The sequence below is a fragment of the Leopardus geoffroyi genome, chromosome C2 (assembly GCF_018350155.1).
Source record: "Leopardus geoffroyi isolate Oge1 chromosome C2, O.geoffroyi_Oge1_pat1.0, whole genome shotgun sequence".
In the NCBI taxonomy this organism is placed as follows: domain Eukaryota; kingdom Metazoa; phylum Chordata; class Mammalia; order Carnivora; family Felidae; genus Leopardus; species Leopardus geoffroyi.
In genome coordinates, this window is record NC_059333.1 from 21,404,088 (window position 1) to 21,426,246 (window position 22,159).

Below are 22,159 nucleotides of genomic sequence, written 5' to 3' on the forward strand. Positions count from 1 at the left end.
TAGTTTTCAACTTTCTTCTTTCCAACATTACAATCTGTATTGATAAAGTTATACCTGTATTAAGATATGTTTAATATTTTTGCTCATACTTCTTTTGTTTACAAGTATAAAGTAAATAGAGACCCTTGTATAATCAGGTACATCTTTGCCAAAAGATTGTGGCTCAGTCATAGAAAGACATATATTTAATATAGATTTCTAAATTATCTTGGGAAAATCTAGACACCGAACAAAATAAAAAAAGAAGTAAAGAAACAGCTTTCCTTTAATTTCACTTCTGAAAGTACTGTCAGAAAAAAAAAAAAAGTCAAATAATGTTTTCAACTTAGTGATTTGGCGTGCATAAATAGAGGCATAGCTTGCATCATCCAGAAAGCAGAGATTTGGGCAGTGACTTACAAGCTATTATTTTAATAAGGAGTACAATTTCCAAGCTAGTAGTAGTGAAGAAGAGGAACAGAGTTGGAAAAGTGGGACAGCCATGGTCATTCCAGAATCCTGATCATTAATACTGATTGCATGATCCCCAAAGACAATCCAAGAAACTAAATAAACTGATTACCTACAGTGTCCATGGGTTGTGGGGGAGGGCTGAGATTTATGTCTTATCTAAAAGCTGCCATCCGTCAAAGGTTTTCATTAACTCCCTCACATTTCCAAATTGTGCATGTGGACACTGAACGGGAGGCTATATGGTACCAAAGATAAGCATCAGGAAAAGAAGAGAAGGGAGAAAACTATCAGGTTGTGCTCCCATAAAGTTAACTGGACCCCATGCACTGTGGTAGCCAGGATGAGAGACAGGTGAGGTCAAGAGACCTGTAGCAATGAAGGAGTGTCTGATAAAGGAAAGCACTACAGAACAGACACATAAATTTTAATCAGTATCACTGTACTACTGTAGTTCTTCATTAATAGGGCCTAAAAAAAGAAAAGCCCTGTATTTAAGATGGTGGACAGCTCTTTGTGTTCATATAAAACCTAGATTATGTTTGAAAATGTCAAAGAGAAAAAAATTAATATATTATATATATATATTAATGTACATATTTTGGTTTTACTTTAACAAACATGGACAGTATAGCAGTGGTATTTCTCTATGCATCAGGTTTAATTTTGTTTCTAATCCTTATTTTCTGTTTATTTTACAGAACAGGGAGGACAACAGAAAAGTTTTAGCTGAATATTAGAATCAAATCCATACTGAAAGCTGTAAGGAAACACGAGATCAAGTCAGTGGGGTCAGGGGTGATGGTGGTGTTCACAAGAAGAATGGAAGAAAACTGACTTCATTGTTGATACATTTGAAAACTATAGGGGCGCCTGGGTGGCGCAGTCGGTTAAGCGTCCGACTTCAGCCAGGTCACGATCTCGCGGTCCGTGGGTTCGAGCCCCATGTCAGGCTCTGGGCTGATGGCTCAGAGCCTGGAGCCTGCTTCCGATTCTGTGTCTCCCTCTCTCTCTGCCCCTCCCTCATTCATGCTCTGTCTCTCTCTGTCCCAAAAATAAATAAACGTTGAAAAAAAAATTTAAAAAAAAATAAAAAAGAAAACTATAGAGAGGAAATAACATTTGCCTATGTTCATTCTGAAAGGCATCTGAGTGCATATTCCTTTGGCAAAAAAAGAGGTTCAGATGTCAGTGATATCATTACCGAAATGTAGCTTAGCTCTAATGTAATAACCTTTCTTTGAATCACCATACTAGATTGCTTTCCACATTGTGAAGTAATGAAGTCAGCATGATCTGAGAGATCACAGTGAAGTATGTTTGAAAATGACAAAGTCTTCAACATCTTAAGATGCAGCTCTCTTCCCAAGCAAAGATTTATCTCAGAGAAAGCCTATGGTCTTGAGGAATAAATGGATCATGTTCAATGCTTGGCAATGCAACTACCTTCCCACATCAGCAAGGGATAGCCTCTTGTTTTTCTAACTGTGTATTTTATAGACAACAATTAACCTATAAACACTACTGAAAAAGAAAACCAGCATTATCTGTTTTCATGAAAATCAACCATCGTATTTAATAAAGGCAGGACTTAGAATCATCTTTAATCGCTTAGGACCTTAATGATTTGTAACAATACAGGATAGAATAGGAAATTATTTTCTTTTTTTTTTTTACACAAAAAAGTGGTAGAATTTCTGAAAGATATATGTGCTCAAGGCATTTGATTAAAGAAATGGAAAATAAAAATTGTAGATTTGTTAGTGCAATGATCATTGAGCAGATATTTTTTAATAATATAATTTGGTAAAAAATTTTACTTAGAGATTTAAAGTTACTATTATGTATGTTGCTAAAAACTGTTTTTACGAAACTGTGGCTAAAGATAAGACTTGATCAGAGGAATAAGTTTTTAATTTTGTGGGAAATACTTCTTTAGATATATCAGAAAACAATTTTCCCCTCTTTCATGTTAAGCAGAAACCATAAGATGCTGGAAAACCTACTACATTATTTTATTAATACTTTTGTGAAGACAGCACTACACTTAAAATATGATTTGTAGTGCTTTCTTCTTGCTCTTATAGCTAGTAATAGTAAAGTATATATTGCTGAAAATAATCTTATTTACTTAAGGGCAAAGTAAATATGCAATATGAATTCAAAATCACAAACTGTGAACAGCAAAATGGTATATAACATAGTTCTTTTCTCATGTGATGAAATAACTTAGCAGTTCTGGTACTTAGGGTTCTAGTTTAACCTTTGTTTGTTTGTTTGAGAAAGTATTTATTTCTTCTGCACCATGTTTTAGTAGCCTTTTTTGGAGCAGTTTGAGATCCAAAGCAAAATTATGTTGAAGGTATAGAGATTTACCATTATAACCCCTGCACACCTACATGCATAGCCTCCTCCATTATCAACATCACCCATCAGACTGGTGCACGTACAATCAATGAACCCAAATTAACACATCATTACCACACAAAGTCCATTGTTTACATCGGAGCTCATTCTTATTGTAGATTCCATGGGTTTGGACAATGTATATATGTATATATGTATATATACATGTATATATACATATATACATGTATATATACATATATACATATATACACACACATATATATGTAATGACATATATCCATCACTGCTGTATCATACAGAATAGTATCCCTGGTCTACAAATTCTCTGTGCTCCAGCTACTCAGTCCTATCTCCCTCCTAACTCCTGGAAACAATTGATTTTTTACTGTTTCCATAGTTTTGCCTTTTCCAGAGTGTTATATACTTGGAATTATATAGTATATAATTTATATAATTTATAATTTATAATTATATAGTATATAATGTATATAATTTAACTTCAGATTGGCTTCTTTACTTACTAGTAATGCAATTAAGTTTCTTCCATGTCTTATTGTGGATTAATCGTTCATTTTTTTTTTTAATGCTAAATAATATTCCATTGTCTGTATGTACCACAGTTTATTTATTCATTTACCTACCAAGGGACCTTGATTGCTTCCAACTCTGGGCAATTATAATAAACCTACTCTAAACACTCATATGCAGGTTTTCATGTGCACAAAAGTTTTCTCCCATTTGGGTAAATACCAAGATACATGATTGCTAGATCATGTGGGAAGGATATGCTTGGTTTTATAAGACACTGTCAAACTGTCTTCCAAAATGGTTGCACCATTTTGCATTCCCACCTGTTACTCCAAATCCTCACCAACTTTTGGTATTGTCAGTGTTCTGGATACTTGCCATTCCAGTAAGTACACAGTGGTATCTCATTGTTGTTTTAATTTGCATTTTCCAAATGGCATATGATATAGAGCATCTTTTCATATACTTAATTGCCCTCTGTATATCTCCTTTGGGGAAGTGTCTATTAAGATTGTTGGACTATTTAAGGGGCGCCTGGGTGGCTCAGTCGGTTAAGCATCTGACTTCAGCTCAGATCGTGATCTCACAGTTGGTGGGGTGGTGGGTTTGAGTCCCGTGTCAGGCTCTGTGCTGACAACTCAGAGCCTGGAGCCTGCTTCGGATTCTGTGTCTTCCCCAGCTGTGCTCTGCTCCTCCCCCAACTCATGCTCTGTTTCTCTCTGCCTCAAAAATAAATAAACATAAAAAAATTTAAGATCGTTGGCCTATTTTTTTAATTGGGTTGATGTTTTCTTATTTTTTAATGTTTATTTATTTTTAGAAGTAGGTGAGGGGCAGAGGGATAGAAGGGGGGACAGAGGATCCCAAACAGGGTCTGTGATGACAGCAGAGAGTCTGATGCAGGGCTTGAACTCACGAACTATGAGATAAGGACCTGAGCCAAAGTCAGATACTTAATCGACAAAGCCACCCAGGTGCTTCTGTTTTCTTATTTTTAACCTTGAAAAGGTCGTTGCATATTTTGGATAACAATGCCTTATCAGATGTATCACTGACAAATATTTCCCTTGGTTTATAATTTATCTTCTCACTTTCTTGATCCAGCACTATTTTTTTTTGTTATTTTTCTTTTTGCCATCATCATAAAAATTCAAAGTATATGGGATGCTAATATAACATCGTTTCTTGTATTAAAAATAGTTTCAAATTTTGACATTTAAAAATGACAGAAAAATTATACTCTCAAAAAAACTGCCCTTAAAAAAATAAGGGGATTAATTAGGACTAATTTAACTTTTTCTCAAGTTTTCTATAATGTTTTGAAGTATAACGGAGTAAAAGTATATATTAATTTTTATATTCAATCATAAGAGAGACTAAATGTGAATGCCATGATATATATTTCATAAGAAGCTTGCTTCTATGTGTTTGCATCAATTTCACTGGGAAGATTATCCTCAGGTTTCAAAAGGATGAGTATAAAATGTGGTATATATATATTATATGTATATGTATACATATATACATATATATATATATAATATATATATATTATATATATATATGAGCAAGCAACTTGTCTCTCTGTAGAAGTTTGGAAAGACAGGAGCTCAGCAGTTGGGACTTTGGAACTATCAGCACAGGATCATGAGGAATTAGGAGTCAAGTAAGTGTGGGCTTTCCCAAAATCCAAAATCCTAAAATCCTAAAATCCCAAGTCAGATTTTAGTTTTACGTTTTTCTCAACTTGGAAATTGTAATGTATTTATGTTACTGTAGTTGTTGTTTAGCCACGGTCTCAGCTGCAGCTACAGCACTGATAGTGGGCAGTTAGGCTGAGAGGAGAAGAGAATCCACCCCCACCCCCGACCAGTTCCTGTCTATATCACAAGACTTAGAAATGAAGACCACCCCCAAACTCCATATGTGCTGTCAGTTATGATATTTCTAATTTTGTATTGGGTTTTGCCTTTCACTGTTTCTTTTAAAAACGGGTAAAATCGTAGACTTACTAAATTTTAATAATAGCGTTAAACAATGACACCATGTATATTAACTCTATCTGCTCATCTACCATCGATCAATTTCTACATCTCACCATTTGAAGGCTCTTCACTTGTGCCTGATATTTCCCCAGGAGTAAACAGTATTTCCAAGATATCTTCTTTTGTCGTATAAAACGCCAGAAATCACTTTTCATTTTAACACTTGCTTTTTAAGCCTTTGTTGAAGTATGTTCTGGACCAATTAAAAGGAATGTTTAACACCAAATTTAGTATTTCGTGTGAATATTATATCAATTTACAAGTAAATCAGGTCCAGAATAGAATGAGTTTCATGAATAAAAAAAGGACTCAGTGGGGCGCCTGGGTGGCGTAGTTGGTTAAGCGTCCGACTTCAGCCAGGTCACGATCTCGCGGTCCGTGAGTTCGAGCCCCACGTCAGGCTCTGGGCTGATGGCTCGGAGCCTGGAGCCTGTTTCTGATTCTGTGTTTCCCTCTCTCTCTGCCCCTCCCCCGTTCATGCTCTGTCTTTCTCTGTCCCAAAAATAAAATAAACGTTGAAAAAAAAAATTTTTTAAATAAAAAAAAATAAAAAAGGACTCAGTAAACACTAATTAGTATATAATCAAAAACAAGTCAAAGATGTATATGTTTTGCTATATAAAATGACAGATACTTTATACTAAATATAGTGCTGATACTTTTAATTTTCTTCTTTAGTTTTGTTATTCAGAAGTAATATTTATTGCATAGGATGTCATGACTTTTTAATTGAACAAAGGTTAATATTACACTAAATATACATAATACAGCTATAATTTTTGTTTTACTCTTTTTTTTTTTATCATTTGAAAAGTAGTCTGAACACCATGTGCATGTACCCTCTCCTGTACCCTAAACGCCTTTCTGCCTCAGGGCCTTTCCACTTCTGTGAGTTGAATGTGGAAGGCTTTTTCTCCAGATATTTTAGAGCTCACTCCCAAACTTCTATCAAATCATTTCAAATACTGCCTTCTTATATGAAACTGAAGCTTCTAAAAATACAAATATTTTTGGGTCCTCCCTATTTGAAATTGCAACCCCATCACTTTCTGTTTCTTTTTCCTGATTTATTTTTACACAACACACAGAAACACCTGACAGTACATGACCTATGTATTTGTTCATTGTTTATCTCTCCCAAATCTCTCAAGGTTTCAATAGCAGCCAAAGGCAGTGGATGTGCAAATTAAGCAGAAAAATAGTTCATTAAACAACAGCTCGTGGAATTGTTTATAGGGCCAGGGAACCAGCCTCAAACTCAACAGCACGATGGAGGAAAACAAAACAAAACAAAACAAAACAAAACTGCCCTGGAAGGAAGTGTCCCTATGTCCAGACTACCTCACTGAGCACTAGAGACAAGCGCTTCCGTCCCTGATGCTCCTGGCCTTCTTGATGCCTCTTCTTCTGTGCCCAAAACTCAAACCACAGCTGCTCCTGAAATGTAAATGCCTCTTAAATTAGCCAAAAATTAATTCCCTTCTCCTTAGAGCTTTCTTTCTCAATTTGCTCACTTCTAAATCAGAGTGTCTTATAAATAAGTCTCAGTGAAAGAGGTTTGGCTCGAGGAAGGTTGAATGCATTTTATAGAAGGTGATTTTTTTGAGTACCTCATTTGGAAAAGAAGTTAGTCTGATGGTTTCCTATTTTTGAACATCTTTAACTGAATCTTATAGGAAGATCCTGATCTTTAGAGTATTCAAACTAATCACTGCTAAATTTATGTCCAACTCTACTTTTTTTTTTTTTTCAGAAGGAAGAATCTTACCTAAGCGTTCTGAGTAATTGATTCAAATATAATCATTTCTCTAAGTCAATTCATACTTTATATATATGCATATATAACATATATGTCACTACAAATAAACATTTTCTCTCTGTAATTATATATATAATATATATATAATGCACTATATTATATGCATATAATAAGAGAAAATATTTCTTTTCATAAAAACATATTACATTAATTTCACTAAAAGTTTGTGATATTAAGAATACCACCTCAAAGACTAAATCAATCTGTGATTTAAGAAGGGTGTACTTTTTGTTACAGTGGGTAACCAGGACAGATGTTGGTAGATAACCAAACAGATGCTAAATGACTCTCTTTTTACAAGACATTTATAAAAGAGAAACAAAATTAAATGTCAAAATGATAAAACTACTCTCAGTTTAGAGATATAAACCTCCCCAAACTCATTAAACTGGAAACAACAGCCAGAACAGGTGTTTATGTAAGTGGGAACTTAAAACTTACATGTGGGAAAAACTATATTCTTACTAAAATAAGATATCCTGAGATATGCCAATTTTCTTTTCATATTTAAAGTACTTTACAAGGAAATTTTGACAGAGGTTACTTTATGATCTCTCTGTTGGTGAATTTAAATGAATACTATTTCAACATCACACCATGTAAAACTGGAAAAAAGATGCACCAATGCATAAAGCAAATAAAAAATGCTATATAGGGCTCCTGGATGGCTCAGTCGATTAAGCATTTGACTCTTGATTTCTGCTCAGGTCATGATCTCAGGACTCATAAGTTCGAGCCCCACGTGGGGCTCTGCACGGACAGTGCAGAGCCTGTTTGGGATTCTCTCTCTCCTTCTCTCTCTGCCCCTCCCCCACTTGTTTCTTCTCATTCCTTCTCAAAATAAATAAACTTAAAAGGAAAAAGAAAAATAGCTGTAAAAAAAAGAAACAAAATGCATTACCATAGAAAACATAACACTGCTCTCTTTAAATTAGCAAAACATGTACATTTAATTATGATATTTAGTAACCAGCTTAAAGGAAATTACATACACCCATGATTTTGTGCAGCTGATATTAAAATGCTACAGAAATTATCACCATGAATTATAATGAATAAATGTCTCTGTCTAGTTCTGTATCTGTTTATTTTTCTTTTTGGCAATTTTCAAATTCATTAACAGACGTGGGCAGTGGATTGGCTTTTTTCCATGTGTGCGGAATGTAGCCCAAAGAGAAATGGATTCCCCTTTGGACAAATAGGTATAGAAAACTGTCTGATAACCATGTGATTCATGATCACCACTATATTTTAGCTGTTAAATTGGCGTGGCCTCTAATCAGGGACAAGGCAACAAAATGAAAGATGTGTATACTTTAAGATGCTTAGAATATGATGTTGAATTGCAATCTAGATTGCAGGATATAAATTATGTTAAAAGTGCCTTAGGTCAATTGTTTCTATCCATGGAAGTTAGCTACATTAGAAAAAAAAATAAACATTTACTACATTAATCATACACCTATATTTATCTTCATTTAAATTTAATAATGACTTTTCTATAAGGGAAATTTTAAAAGATAAATAATTCTCTGTTAGACATTTTAAGTTTAAATATTGGTATAAATGGCAAAAATAACTATCTGGAGTACTTGATTTAAAAATCTATGCCTATGTTTCCAAAAGAATCATTAACCTTTTGGATACATTTTGCATTAATGCCATTCTGGTCATTTTTTGCCCAATCATGGTGTTAGTAAAATGTGTATATCATCTATCAGCATTCATCACAAACTCATATTGAAGCTGTGAGTAATTGAAATATTATTTTGGTACCTCTGCTAGTCAGTAAATTGGAGTACTCAATATGTAACAGGCTGAATGCTGGTAAACTAAGTAGAATTTGGTTCTCTTATTTCTGATTAGCGTTCATGATAAGCAAATTAGAAAGATGTGATACTATTTTAATGTATTTCAATGGATTTATTGAATTAATCCATTAAATGTTATTAAATGTTGTCTGTGTGTAAGACACTGCTCTAGGAGCTAGAGATACACTGGAAAAAGCAAACATTACTCCTAGATTCCTAGAATTTAGTGTATTATGGGAATAAAAAGTATGAAATCAATATTCACAAAAATACTATAGATGCTTATTCAACTTGCTAAAGTATATCTGCCCCCAAGTGATTTTTTTCCTCCAAGTGATATATTTCACACAAAGTAATTGTAAAAATGCTCTGAAAAAATTAGAGTATTGATTACATGTACAATAGAGAGCCCATGGGCGTGGACAAGTTTCTTTGAAAGTATGACATCAAGAAAACTAGATATAGTGGAACCTAAACAATGAGTATGAAGCATGCAAAGAGGAAAGATGGTTCTTCTAGGTTAAAAAAAAAAAAAAAAACATGGCCAGAATCTTGAGGCAGGCAGAAGTCATCAAGTTCAAAAGTCCTAAGGGTCAGTCAGTGAAGCTCTGGTTAGCAGACACAGGAGAGTTCTGGACGTATTATCCAGGACCTTGTAAGTTATGCTAAGAAATTTAGAGGTTAGCCTTGGAATAATGAAAACATCATTGATGGAAAAAAGAGATAACATTGCTTTTGTTTACATGATTGAAATTCTCTGTTTATAATTTGATATTAAGTCTTATTAAACATAGTTTGAGTCAATACACATTAATTTGACTGTTGAGAAAACAGTTTTCCATAGCACAGAATACGGTATATTATTATGAGACAAGGTGATTATTAGGGCAGTTTAACACTAAAAAAGAAAGATCATTTCAGTTTCAGGGACTTTTCTCAGCTGCAACAATTAGGCTAGGCTAATAATTACCTGAGTCTGCAGTTGCCTTCTAGAAAGCTCAATTTCACTGACTCGCTGTGGGATAAGAAGTCTACTGATCTGAATATCGCATTATCTTCGTCAAATGTCAATAAAATCAAGATATTTCTAAGGAAATCCCAGTGGGTTTAGGTTTACATACAGTACTTGAGGAAATACATTTTGCTCATTCATCAATTTTCTTTACAATCAAGTATCCTTTGTCTACTGATGAGCATTCACAACCTTGAGTCAGAGAGACATTAACCTGTTGACTCTATGGAAAACTCAGCAGGAGTAAGAGATATACTGATGCTTCACCATTCTGCAAGGTGTATTCACCTATAAATGACCTCCATACTTATGTAAGTTGATTCTCAAAGATGTTAGAAAATAAACAGATCGGGTGGCTAGCTAAGGTTATAGACCCACTAAAAATTGGGGCCTTTACGCATCTTCTATGATATTTTCATGCTTCTCACATTATTTCTCACAGTGTCTGTAATTGTTGACACCAAATACATTTGCATTTAGGGATACATAATACTCTACGGGTTAGATGGAGTTGGGCCAGTGGTTTACAACTCAAGCAATAGGGACAATATTAATTTTTGTTCCCATGACTTAACCATTAACAGTTTCTTTCTTTCCTAACATAATGACATCCAATGAAGCCTTTTGCTTCTTAATCAGGTCCACAAACTCAATGTATCTTTGGTGGTCTAGAGCCTATAGATGACGGAAAATTACCCAGCATAATGCTTATAATTGTTCTGGCATAAGCATGATACTCTAGATAGAAAACCAATTCAACATGTAGTATTTGAGGGTCAATAGGCATAGCCATCTTGTAAAACAAAAGCCTTTAAGCAAAAAAAAAAAAAAAAAATCCATCACCACATTTAAAATAAGGGGTGTTAGGAAGAAATGGATTTTCCTATTTACCTCATTGTAATAGAAACACAAGGGATGTTTGTACTCATTAGAGTGTAGGTGCAGGGTCAATTTGACTTTAAAGTGTAAGTTATAGCATAAAATACCCAGACATATAATGAATAATATGAACATAAAGGTGTGAAACATTTGACCTATCAAATATCAACAAAACATGTTCTTTCTGTAATTCTTTTTCTAATTTTTTAATGTTTATTTATTTTGGAGAGAGACAGAAACAGAGTGCGAGTTAGGGAGCAGCAGAAAGAGAGGGAGACACAGAATCTGAAGCAGGGTCTAGGCTCTGAGCTGTCAGCACAGGGCCCAAAGCGGGGCTCAAACTCACAAGGGTGAGATCATGACCTGAGCCGTAGTCAGATGCCCAGCCGACTGGGTCACCCAGGTGGACCTCAACAAAACATTTTTAAAAACTTTAGGATAGAAATTAAAGTTTAAGGCAAACAATAAAAACAATTATCAGCTAACACGATTTTAATGCTAAGATTGTACAAGCAAAGATAATAGTTTTTTTTTAATTAGTAAAATTAAGCAAAAAAATTAGTAAAATTATTGTTAGTTTGCATAATAAAAAGGTAAAATATTCCAATTCCAAATAAACCTCCAAAAGTGTTATCACGAAACAAAATTTATTCCCTAAAACATGTGCAGCAAATTTTTAAAATTTGAGCCAAATATTCCGTAAATAAAAAAGTTTTTTTCTAGTTGTCTCAAATGAAATTCAACTAAAATTAGCCTTTTGCAGGTTTAAGTTTTTCCCCTCATATAATTGGATGTCAGAGTTGCCCTAACGGGGTAGGTCGTTCATGCGGTAACCCTACCCTATCTGCAGACTGACTCCTGAAAGCCATCTCTAGTCTAACATCTGAAGGTATGGTGGCTGGAGAATAAGCCACTTTCCCGAAACTCAGAGGAAGAGAACCCACTAATATTGTGGCACACTATCTTACCACCATGCGATGACTTCTTTCTCAAATATTCCAGCTTCTTGCCTGAGAATGTAAGCACACACTATTCTCTGCTCACACGTAAAAAGGAGTGAAGGTAGAAACAAGACACAAAGCCCATCTTCTACCCAATTTTTTTCTGAGTTTCTTTCAAATCCCTCATTTACCATAGACAGGGTGTGTGTGTGTGTGTGTGTGTGTGTGTGTGTGTGTGCAGAAAATATATTTGCTGCAGAAAAGTTGTCAACCTCCAATTTTCCCCATCTCTATGGTATATGAAAAGTCCTGGACCCCTTGGAACCCAAACAACATAAATTTACTTCTCTGATGTCTCTCTTGGTAGTGGCCTGACTTTCTCTGTGTTGACATGAGCTAGGGTTGGAAAAGAAAGGCTGCAAATGCAGCAGTTTTTAAGAGGAAAACAACAACATACATATGCACACCAAATAACTTTCAGTATCTTCACATTACATGAAAAATATAAAAATACGTATTACGTCTTCATGTTTGGAATGCTTATTCATTTGCAGGAATAAATTAACATTAAAATTCTACATAATCAGGGGTGCCTGGGTGGCTTAGGTGAAGTGTCTGACTTCGGCTCAGGTCATGATCTCATGGTTCATGGTTCAAGCCCTGCTTCCGGCTCTGTGCTGACAGCTCAGATCCTGGAGACAGCTTCGATTCTGTGTCTCCCTCTCTCTGCCCCTCCCCCGCTCATGCTCTGTCTCTCTGTCTCTCAAAAATAAATAAGTGTTAAAAAAAAAAAAAAGTAACATTTAGGGGCACCTGGGTGGCTCAGTTGGTTGAGCCTCTGACTTCGGCTCAGGTCACGAACTTGGGGTTTGTGAATTCGAGCCCCACCTCAGGCTCTGTGCTGACACCTGGGAGCCTGCTTCGGATTCTGTGTCTCCCTCTCTCTTTGCCCCTCCCCTGCTCATGCTCTGTCTCTCTCTGTGTCTCAAAAATAAATAAATGTTAAAAACAATGTTTTTAGGGGCGCCTGGGTGGCTCAGTCGGTTAAGCATCCGACTTCAGCTCAGGTCACGATCTCGCGGTCCGTGAGTTTGAGCCCCGCATCAGGCTCTGGGCTGATGGCTCAGAGCCTGGAGCCTGCTTCCGATTCTGTGTCTCCCTCTCTCTCTGCCCCTCCCCCGTTCATGCTCTGTCTCTCTCTGTCCCAAAAATAAATAAATGTTAAAAAAAAATTTATAAAAAAAACAATGTTTTTAAGGTAACATTTAAAAAATTCTAAATAATCAATATAGGCTATTCTAAACACATTTAAGAATATGTGGATTATGTTTCACTTATAAAAACAAATCAGCATTGTTTTCATAATTGTTTTAATAATTATGTTTCTTATTTTACTTGTTCTTAATTACTTTTGATTTCGAGCACAACAGATTATTTTTGAGTTTTTACTATTTTCATTTACATATCATGGAAAAATAAATGTATTTTAAGTGAAGATTTATTTTGGAAATAGGGGCGCCTGGTGCCTCAGTTGGTTAGGTGTCCGACTTCGGCTCAGGTCATGATCTCATGGTTCCTGAGTTCAAGCCCCATGTTGGGCTCTGTGCTGACAGCTTAGGGCCTGGAGCTTTCTTCTGATTCTGTGTCTCTCTCCCCTCAGCTTCTCCCCTGATCACACTCTGTCTCTCTCTCAAAATAAATAAAGATTAAAAAAATTTTTTTTAAATGAAAATAAATAAATTTGGGGGCAATCAATATACTTGTGCATACAAAAACAGCATTAAAAAACATCTCACTAACAACAAAATGACACCTTAATTATGACCAAATATATTCACAATTATATTAAAATCAAACTTTCACTTTAATGACAGTTTGATATGCAAACAATGCAATGATGCGGAACCCCATATGAAGATATGATAGCAATACTTTTTGCATAGTGGTTATACAAAAATGTGTATATGAATAATATATACTTTCATACACATCGATATATGCAATATACGAATGCAGAGTATATTTGCATAGAGAAATAATTGATCCTCAAAACTGCTAAACTTCTTTGCTTCTTTGGTACAAAATATTGTACCAAATTTACATAATGTATCAAAACAAACATTGGACTTTCATAAGGATACAACTAGCAAGAAGAGAGAGCCTATAATCTATCCTTAGATGTACTGCTTATGCTACTCAACCGGTTTTTTTCTTTGTTTTTTTTTTTTTTTTTGTAAACAGTTGTTTACCTTCTCCCCCTCCCTCTCCCCACTCCCTCTCTCTTTCCCTTGCTTCCTTCCATGCCTGCCTTTCTTCCTTCTTTCCTTCCTTCTTTCCAACAGAGTATTGATTAGCTACTCTTTTTTGCAGGTATTTATTTCATTTAACATTCAAAACATATGCACAATCTATTCTCCTTCTGCTCTCTGAGCAATCGTTTATCTGCGGCATTTCACTAGGCATACAGAAGATTAGACATTCTGTAAATCTCTTTCTACCTATAGCATCATGGCAGGCTGGAAATCAAGTGACAGAAATCATATATATAGAAAAATGGAGGTGGTAGAATAGGAAGAAGAGCTAAGTCTATGTTTATTTCCAAGCTTAATACTTCAGTCTATGCATATGGCTATCTTCTTTTTTCATTAACCTTAATCTTTGACTATTTGACTATGAGAATGCTCTTCACATTCTCATAATTGGATACAGGTACTCTGCAAACTCTATTTTTCAAACCAGTTCCAGCTCCATTGTAGTTGGATTAAATTCTTCCAGCCTTTTGCAAAGAGTTGTCCTATTTTTTTGTAGTTGCCAGTACACTTGTATATATCTAACACTTTTCTGATAATGAGACAAAGGAGGGAAATTACCTTAGATTATCATCTAACTTCTGAAATGTGCTCACCTCTCTGGAATCAATTGTTTTTATGGTTTCTTGGTGCATTTAAAATTATAATACTATGGAGCACCTGGGTGGCTTGGTTAAGCATCTGATTTTGGCTCAGGTCATGGTCTGATAGTTCATGGGTTCAAGCCTCGCCTCAGGCTCTGTGCTGACAGCTCAGAGCCTGGGGCCTGCTTCAGATTCTGTGTCTCCTTCTCTCCTTTCTCCTCCCCTGCTCTCTCTCTCTCTCTCTCTCTTTCAAATTAATAAATTAATCAATTAAATAAATAAAATAAAATTATAATACTCAAAATATATATATATGTGTGTGTTATATATATATGTGTGTGTATATATATATATATATATATATATATATATATATATACTTGTGTATATACTTGTGTATATATACACCCAGGAGTGAATATCCCTGATAATCAGTAACGGATTATATATATATATATATATATATATATATATACACACACATATATATATATACACAAGTATATATATATATATATGTATATATACACACATATATATATATATATATATATATATATATATATATATATCCATATATTTCTTGCAGGGCTGGTTTAGTGGTCACAAACTCCTTTGATTTTTGTTTGTCTAGGAAACTTTTTATCTCTCCTTCTATTTTGAATGACAGCCTTGTTGGATAAAGAATTCTTGGCTGCATATTTTTCTGATTCAGCACATTGAATATATCCTGCCACTCCTTTCTGGCCTGCCAAGTTTCTGTGGATAGGTCTGCTGTAAACCTGATCTGTCTTCCCTTGTAGGTTAGGAACTTTTTTTCCCTTGCTGCTTTCATGATTCTCTCCTTGCCTGAGTATTTTGTGAATTTGACTATGATATGCCTTGTTGATGGTCAGTTTTTGTTGAATCTAATGGGGGTCCTCTGTGCTTCTGGATTTTGATGTGTGTGTCTTTCTCCAGGTTAGGAAAGTTTTCTGCTATGATTTGCTCACATAACCCTTCTACCCCTATTTCTCTCTCTTCCTCCTCTGGGACCCCTATGATACTGATTTTGTTCCTTTTTAATGAGTCACTGATTTCTCTAATTCTTAAATCATGCTCTTTTGCTTTAATCCCCCTCTTTTTTTCTGCTTCATTATTCTGTATAAGTTTGTTCTCTATATCACTGATTCTCTGTTCTGGCTCGTCCATCCTGGCTGCCACTGCATCCATCCATGATTGCAGCTCAGTTATAACATTTTTAATTTCATTCTGGCTATTTTTTACTTCTTTTATCTCTGAAGAAAGGGATTCTAATCTGTTTTCAACTCTAGCTAGTATTCTTATTATCGTGATTCTAATTTCTGGTTCAGACATCTTGCTTGTATATATGTTGGTTAAATCCCTGGCTATCGTTTCTTCATACTTTCTTTTGGGGAAAATCTCTCATTTTGCCATTTTGAAGGGGGAAAAGGAATTAATGAGGTAGAAAAATTGAAATTAAAAAAATTAAAATTAAAAAAATGTTAAAATTAAAAATAAAAATTAAACACACCACACACAAATCGAATAGATGATGGTAGATCCTAGGTGTGTTTTGATCTAGGTGTTGAAAGTGGTTTGACAGATTAGAAAAATGAAAAAAAAGGGGAGGGCAAGGAAAAAAAGGAAATCGTTTGAGAATTTGAAAAAATGAATACACTAAAGTGGACTAAAATGAGATGATGTGGGTAAAATAGAATTTGAAAAAAAACATACACAAAAGTAAGGAATAAAGTAGAAAAAAATAAAGAAAAATATTCTTAATAAAAATTAAAAAGAAATATGATTTTTTTCATTTTCTGTATTTAAGAAAAAAGAAAAGAAATTAAAAAGAGAAAAAAGATAAAAAAGGAAAGAAAAGAAAAAAATAAAAAGAAATCGTTTGAAAATTTGAAAACGTGAATACACTGTAGTAGACTGAGATAAAATGATGGGACTAAGATAGAATTTGAAAAAATTTACATAAAAGCAAAAAATATAATAATAAAAATGAAATAAAAATATTTTTAAGAGAAATTGAAAGTAAAAATGATGTTTTTCTCTTTCTGCATTCAAGAAAAAGAAAAGAAATGAAAAAGAGAAAAAAGAAAAAGAAATTTGAAAAAAGGAAATTGTTTGAAAATTTGAAAAGGTGAGTACACTGAAGTAGACTAAAATAAAATGATAGAAGTAAGGTAGAATTTGAAAAAAATTACACAAATGTAAAAAATATAGTAATAAAAACATATTTTTAATAAAAATTGAAAATAAACATGAGGTTTTTCTCTTTCTGTATTCAAGAAAAAGAATTGTAAAAGAGAAAAAGGAAAAAGAGAGAGAAAAAAATTGAATAGATGATCCTGCTAATAGATTGAAGTAGGACTGAAATTGCTTTATTTTCCCCTAGAGGTCAGTCCATGTAGCGCTTTATAGCCCATAAACTAAGCTGGTGGTGCGGTTTGTGTTCTTGAAGGGCGAAGTTGGCCCAGTTGGGCAGGGCTTGATGTAACAGCTCCTCTCTCCCCTAGATGGCGCTGCTAGCCTACTGGGGTGGTGTGTTGAGGTTCTTGTAGGTGCATGTGTGCATGCGCAGGAGTTGTGCAAAATGGCACCACCCAGTCTGTTCTCCTGGATCAGCAATCATGCACCGGCCCTCCGTCTTCAGCTCTCATCCATTCCCCACTTTTCCACTCTCCGTGACCAGGCCCCAGGCAGCACCTCTCTCCCGAGTTCTGTCTCAGATGTGGGTGTTTTCTCCGGCCCCTTAATTCTGAAGGACTGCGGCTTTGACCTGTCCCGCCCCTCTGCGAGAGGGTCTCACGGAGCACGGACGGAAACAGCACTGGCCGCATGTCGGCTGCAGCCAGGAACGCCCGCTGGACCCTGCTGCTGCCGGTGCCCCGAGACTGCGGCCAGGAGCCAGCCCGCCCCAGAAAAAGTTCGGGAGACAGTGTAGCAGCCAGCGTTTCAGGGATTATGGAAAATCACAACACACATCTGGCACCAGGCTTCACCCTAAAGACCTTGCCCCAGCACCAGCGAATGTGGCCGCCTTCCGGGGTCTGCTGGGACCAGGTGGCTTCAACAGTCTCTACCAAATGTCCTTCCAGCAGTGGAACCGCTTTTCCCGTGTGGCCCGAGAACCTCCCGGACCCCACTCTGCTCCTGGGGATTCGCTCTTCCCACCAGAGCACCACCAGGTAGGGAGCTGCGGAGTCGCAGCCTTTGTACTCCCCTTGTTTACAGTCTTAATGGAGTTCAAGCCATCTCCTTTCTTCTTTCTCCTTTCTCCTTTCTCCCTTTTTAGTTTAGTCCCTGTGGCTCTTTCCAATTTTCCACTTTCTCTCCAGCTGCTTTTGGGGAGAGGTGCTTTTCCCATATGCTCCCCCCCTCCCCAGTCTCTGTCCTCTCTCTGTCCGCAAAAGAGGTTCCTTACCTTTTGGGGTTTCTTGCTCCCCACGTTCAGCTCTTCATGTCTCGTACCTGCTGAATTCTGTGGTTCAGGTTGTGCAGATTGTTGTGTTAATCTTCCAATTGGTTTTCTAGGTGTGTAGGATGGTTTAAGTGTTGGTCTGGCTGTATTTCATGGACACGAGACACACAAAAAGCTTCCATCCTGTTCCGCCATCTTGGCTCCTAACCAATAAATATAATTCTTAAACAATCTTCTTTATTTCTAAAATACAGAAGATACAATTACAGGTTGAGTTGAACTGAAAAAATATGGATGTGAAAAACTTAGGTGGCGTGAATCAAAACAATTGTGATATAATTTACCTTAAAAGCAATTCTCCAGGTACGCCTGGGAGAAGCATCCACTTCGACTCAGGTCATGATCTCACGGTTTGTGGGCTGGAGCCCCGCGTCAGGCTCTGTGCTGACAGCTCAGAGCCTGGAGCCTGCTTGGGATTCTGTGTCTCCTTCTGTCTCTGCCCCTCCCTTACTTGTGTGTTCTCTCTCTCTCTCTCTCTCAAAAATAAATAAATCTTAAAAAAGAAAAAAACAATTATTCAGAGAAATCTTCCATCATTGACCTTCATTTTAAGTTTTCTTTTCAGTTCATTTGTGGTATACTAAAATGATGGTACCTAATGCACAATTATCTTTTCCAGAATCACATATATAAGACATATGTATATTATACAAATATAACTATATTAATAGATATATTAATATCACAGGGAGTTGGTCTTGTGCAACACAAGACACCCAGTTTCCTGATACAAATTTATATATAAACAAACATGTTCTAGAAAGTTAACATAGCACTTGGTGAAGGTGCACTTGATATAATAACACTACGATTGCAACAATAATAATAGTTACATAAAGTCACTAAGTGCGGATTAAAAGAAAACTTGCTTTGAGTTTTATTTTGAAAATTCATAAATTTATTAATACTCATAAATCTTGGAAGCAGGCCTTCACTATCCATTCTTTAAAAAGACACACTTTTCTTTAGGACATGGAATTGTTTGTGGGCTCATAACTATTTAGTAACAACAATTACTGCATTGGTAACATAACACAAAATTAATGCATTGGTAACATAACAGAAAAAGAATTCTTTAAAAAAAAAATGTATTCCAAGACTTTGTTGAAAAAAAATTACTCTTTTCAATCAAATGTTTGAAGTTTCTAATCATTTACTTGCATTTAAGTAATGTACTTAAATTTTAATTTTTAAAATATTAAATTATGAGTTACTTATATAGCAGAACTTCTTAATCCTGGGAGCATAGAGGTCCACTGAGCAATTATTGTTGCAACTTTAATAAGACACAATAAAGCCTGACCTGGAACATTGAGATAGAGATTACGGTGATAGCTATACTCATAAATTACTTGCTATTTTAGAGGCTCTGCTCTAAGTGCTTCACACATATTATCTAATCTTCATAATAGTACAATAAAATGGGTATTATCATTATTCTGTTTTTTTTCTTGCAAGGGGATAAAAGCACAGAATGGTTGAATGAGTTGACCAAGTTCCAGAGAGACTTGAGCTGATGCAACTGTAGACTACGAAACCTGACCAAGCACACAAAAGTGATTTACCAGATGTTAGGAAAGTGGCATAGATCAAGTGACAGATCAAGACACTACTAGGTATACATTCTGGTAGTGATGTGACACCTGTTATCAAATTTTTCTGGAAGAATTTATCCTTCCCCAAAATAAGAAAAATGTAGAGATTGAGAAGATACCGCTATTCGACATAGAAAAAGTCCCATATTCATTTGTGAGATACATTTGTCTTGCAAATGATAAAACTGGGGTTTCCCACAAATCATAATTATTCTCTCTGATTCAATTAAAATTTTAAATTGTAGGAAATAAAGATATTGATGGAAATCTTCATATTTTGAAGGATTTAATTAATAGTGTGATATTTATTACTCACAAAATTAGTAGGCTGTGAAAAGTTGGCAGTAATATTCAAACATATCCTACTGACATATTGCAGATGCTTACAATTACAAATTCAACAAAAAACAATGCAGACATTTTTGGTAACATATTTTTGGTTTTAGAAAACTTTTTTTTTCCTAAATCAAATTACAAAAGATGTTTTACATGAGTGATTCCTTAAGCAAATATATAGTTTACTGAATATTCAGACTCTATTTAAAAGTTTGAGGGGCGCCTGGGTGGCGCAGTCGGTTGAGCGTCCGACTTCAGCCAGGTCACCATCTCGCAGTCCGTGAGTTCGAGCCCCGCGTCGGGCTCTGGGCTGATGGCTCAGAGCCTGGAGCCTGTTTCCGATTCTGTGTCTCCCTCTCTCTCTGCCCCTCCCCCGTTCATGCTCTGTCTCTCTCTGTCCCAAAAATAAATAAACGTTGAAAAAAAAAATTTTTAAAGTTTGAGAATATTGAACACATCAAATGAATTTTCAGGGGGAAACACAACCTTTCATTAATTAGTTTCCCTATCTTTCACATGGAACTTCCAAATCATTACCATAAGTATAGGTTCAGCCCAATCCAAAGCAATTTAATTTGATTAAACACATATTTATCCTGCTGATATAGTGTATACTTCACTATAATCTGCTTGTCTGATTTACATGAAGATACTACTTATAGAATAAAACACTGTAGCTTTAATTGTGGGGATCTAGAAAAATACAGTCTAAGGGTTTGAAACTATCACTTAAAAAAAGGAAAGAAAAGCAATCTGAGTGTTTGAGAAATTATTTTTTTGTTTGTTTGTTGACTTTTATTTCTTGCCATCTCCATTTGCTAAAACCGTAGGTATGAGTGGTGCATTGCGAAACAAATCAGGAGCTGACATAAAGTGAGGATTTTTTTAAATTTATTTATTTATTATGAGACAGAGAGTGGTGGGGGAGGGACAGAGAGAGAGAGAGAGAGAGAGAGAGAGAGAGAGAGAATCTGGAACAGCCTCCATGCTCAGCGTAGAGCCCGACATGGGGCTCAATCTCAGGAATCTGTGAGATCATGACCTCAGTGGAAATCAAGAGTCAGATGCTTACCTATCTGAGCACCCTTTGCACTCCTATGATGATATTTATGGGATGATGAAATTGAATAAGATTGATACATACCCAGAGGAGAGGACTTTGGTCCTTGGGTCCCAGAGAATACTCTGGGAAATCTGGCAGGAATCTGCAAAAGAATATCCACCTGATTCAAGCCAAAGTAATGAAGGAAAAAGGAGATCCAGATTGAATTTTGAAGAAAGGAGAATTGTTACGTTCATATTCTATATATGTAAAACTTCATTTTTTGAATACATTTATATTTTTGAATCCTTGCATTAAAAGAGGTAGCAAAAAATTAGGATGATATAGTCTGTTTCATATTTTAGGTATGCTCAGGAGTAATGGGAAAGGTGGTTATTCCAATGGACAATAGTCTACAGAATGTATTACCTTGAACATATGGGTGGAGTGTAATGAAATGAAATTATAGCAGTTAAGACTATGAAAATAATTTTTAATGGGAACATTCTGAAAGAAAAGAAAAACCGGATTCGAGAAACAGAATGAGCCTTCCGTAGTTCTCTCTCCTTGGCAGTAAATAATTCCAAATTGTTTTCAAACAGATGAAAATAGGGATAATCAAGGAAAAGCAATTGTTTCCTTTTTTCAGATGGTAAGAATGGAAAACTCTATAAGCATGTCTGAAACATATGTTAGAATGCATAATCCGAACACGGACCTCCACACTGGCAAACACCCTTTGGAGAGAAAGCATAGGGAGAATTCAGCTGCGGTTGGCTAGAGAGATACAGGGGCAGCCAGAGAACCTCCCGGACCAGATCTGCATCTGAGCTTCCACAAATGTGAAGACAGCAGTCTTCCCAGCTGACTTCTCCGAGGTTCTTTGCTCTCAGATTGTTTAATCCCTCTAGGCTTCCTTCTTAAGTAGATCTGGGCCGCCTCTGT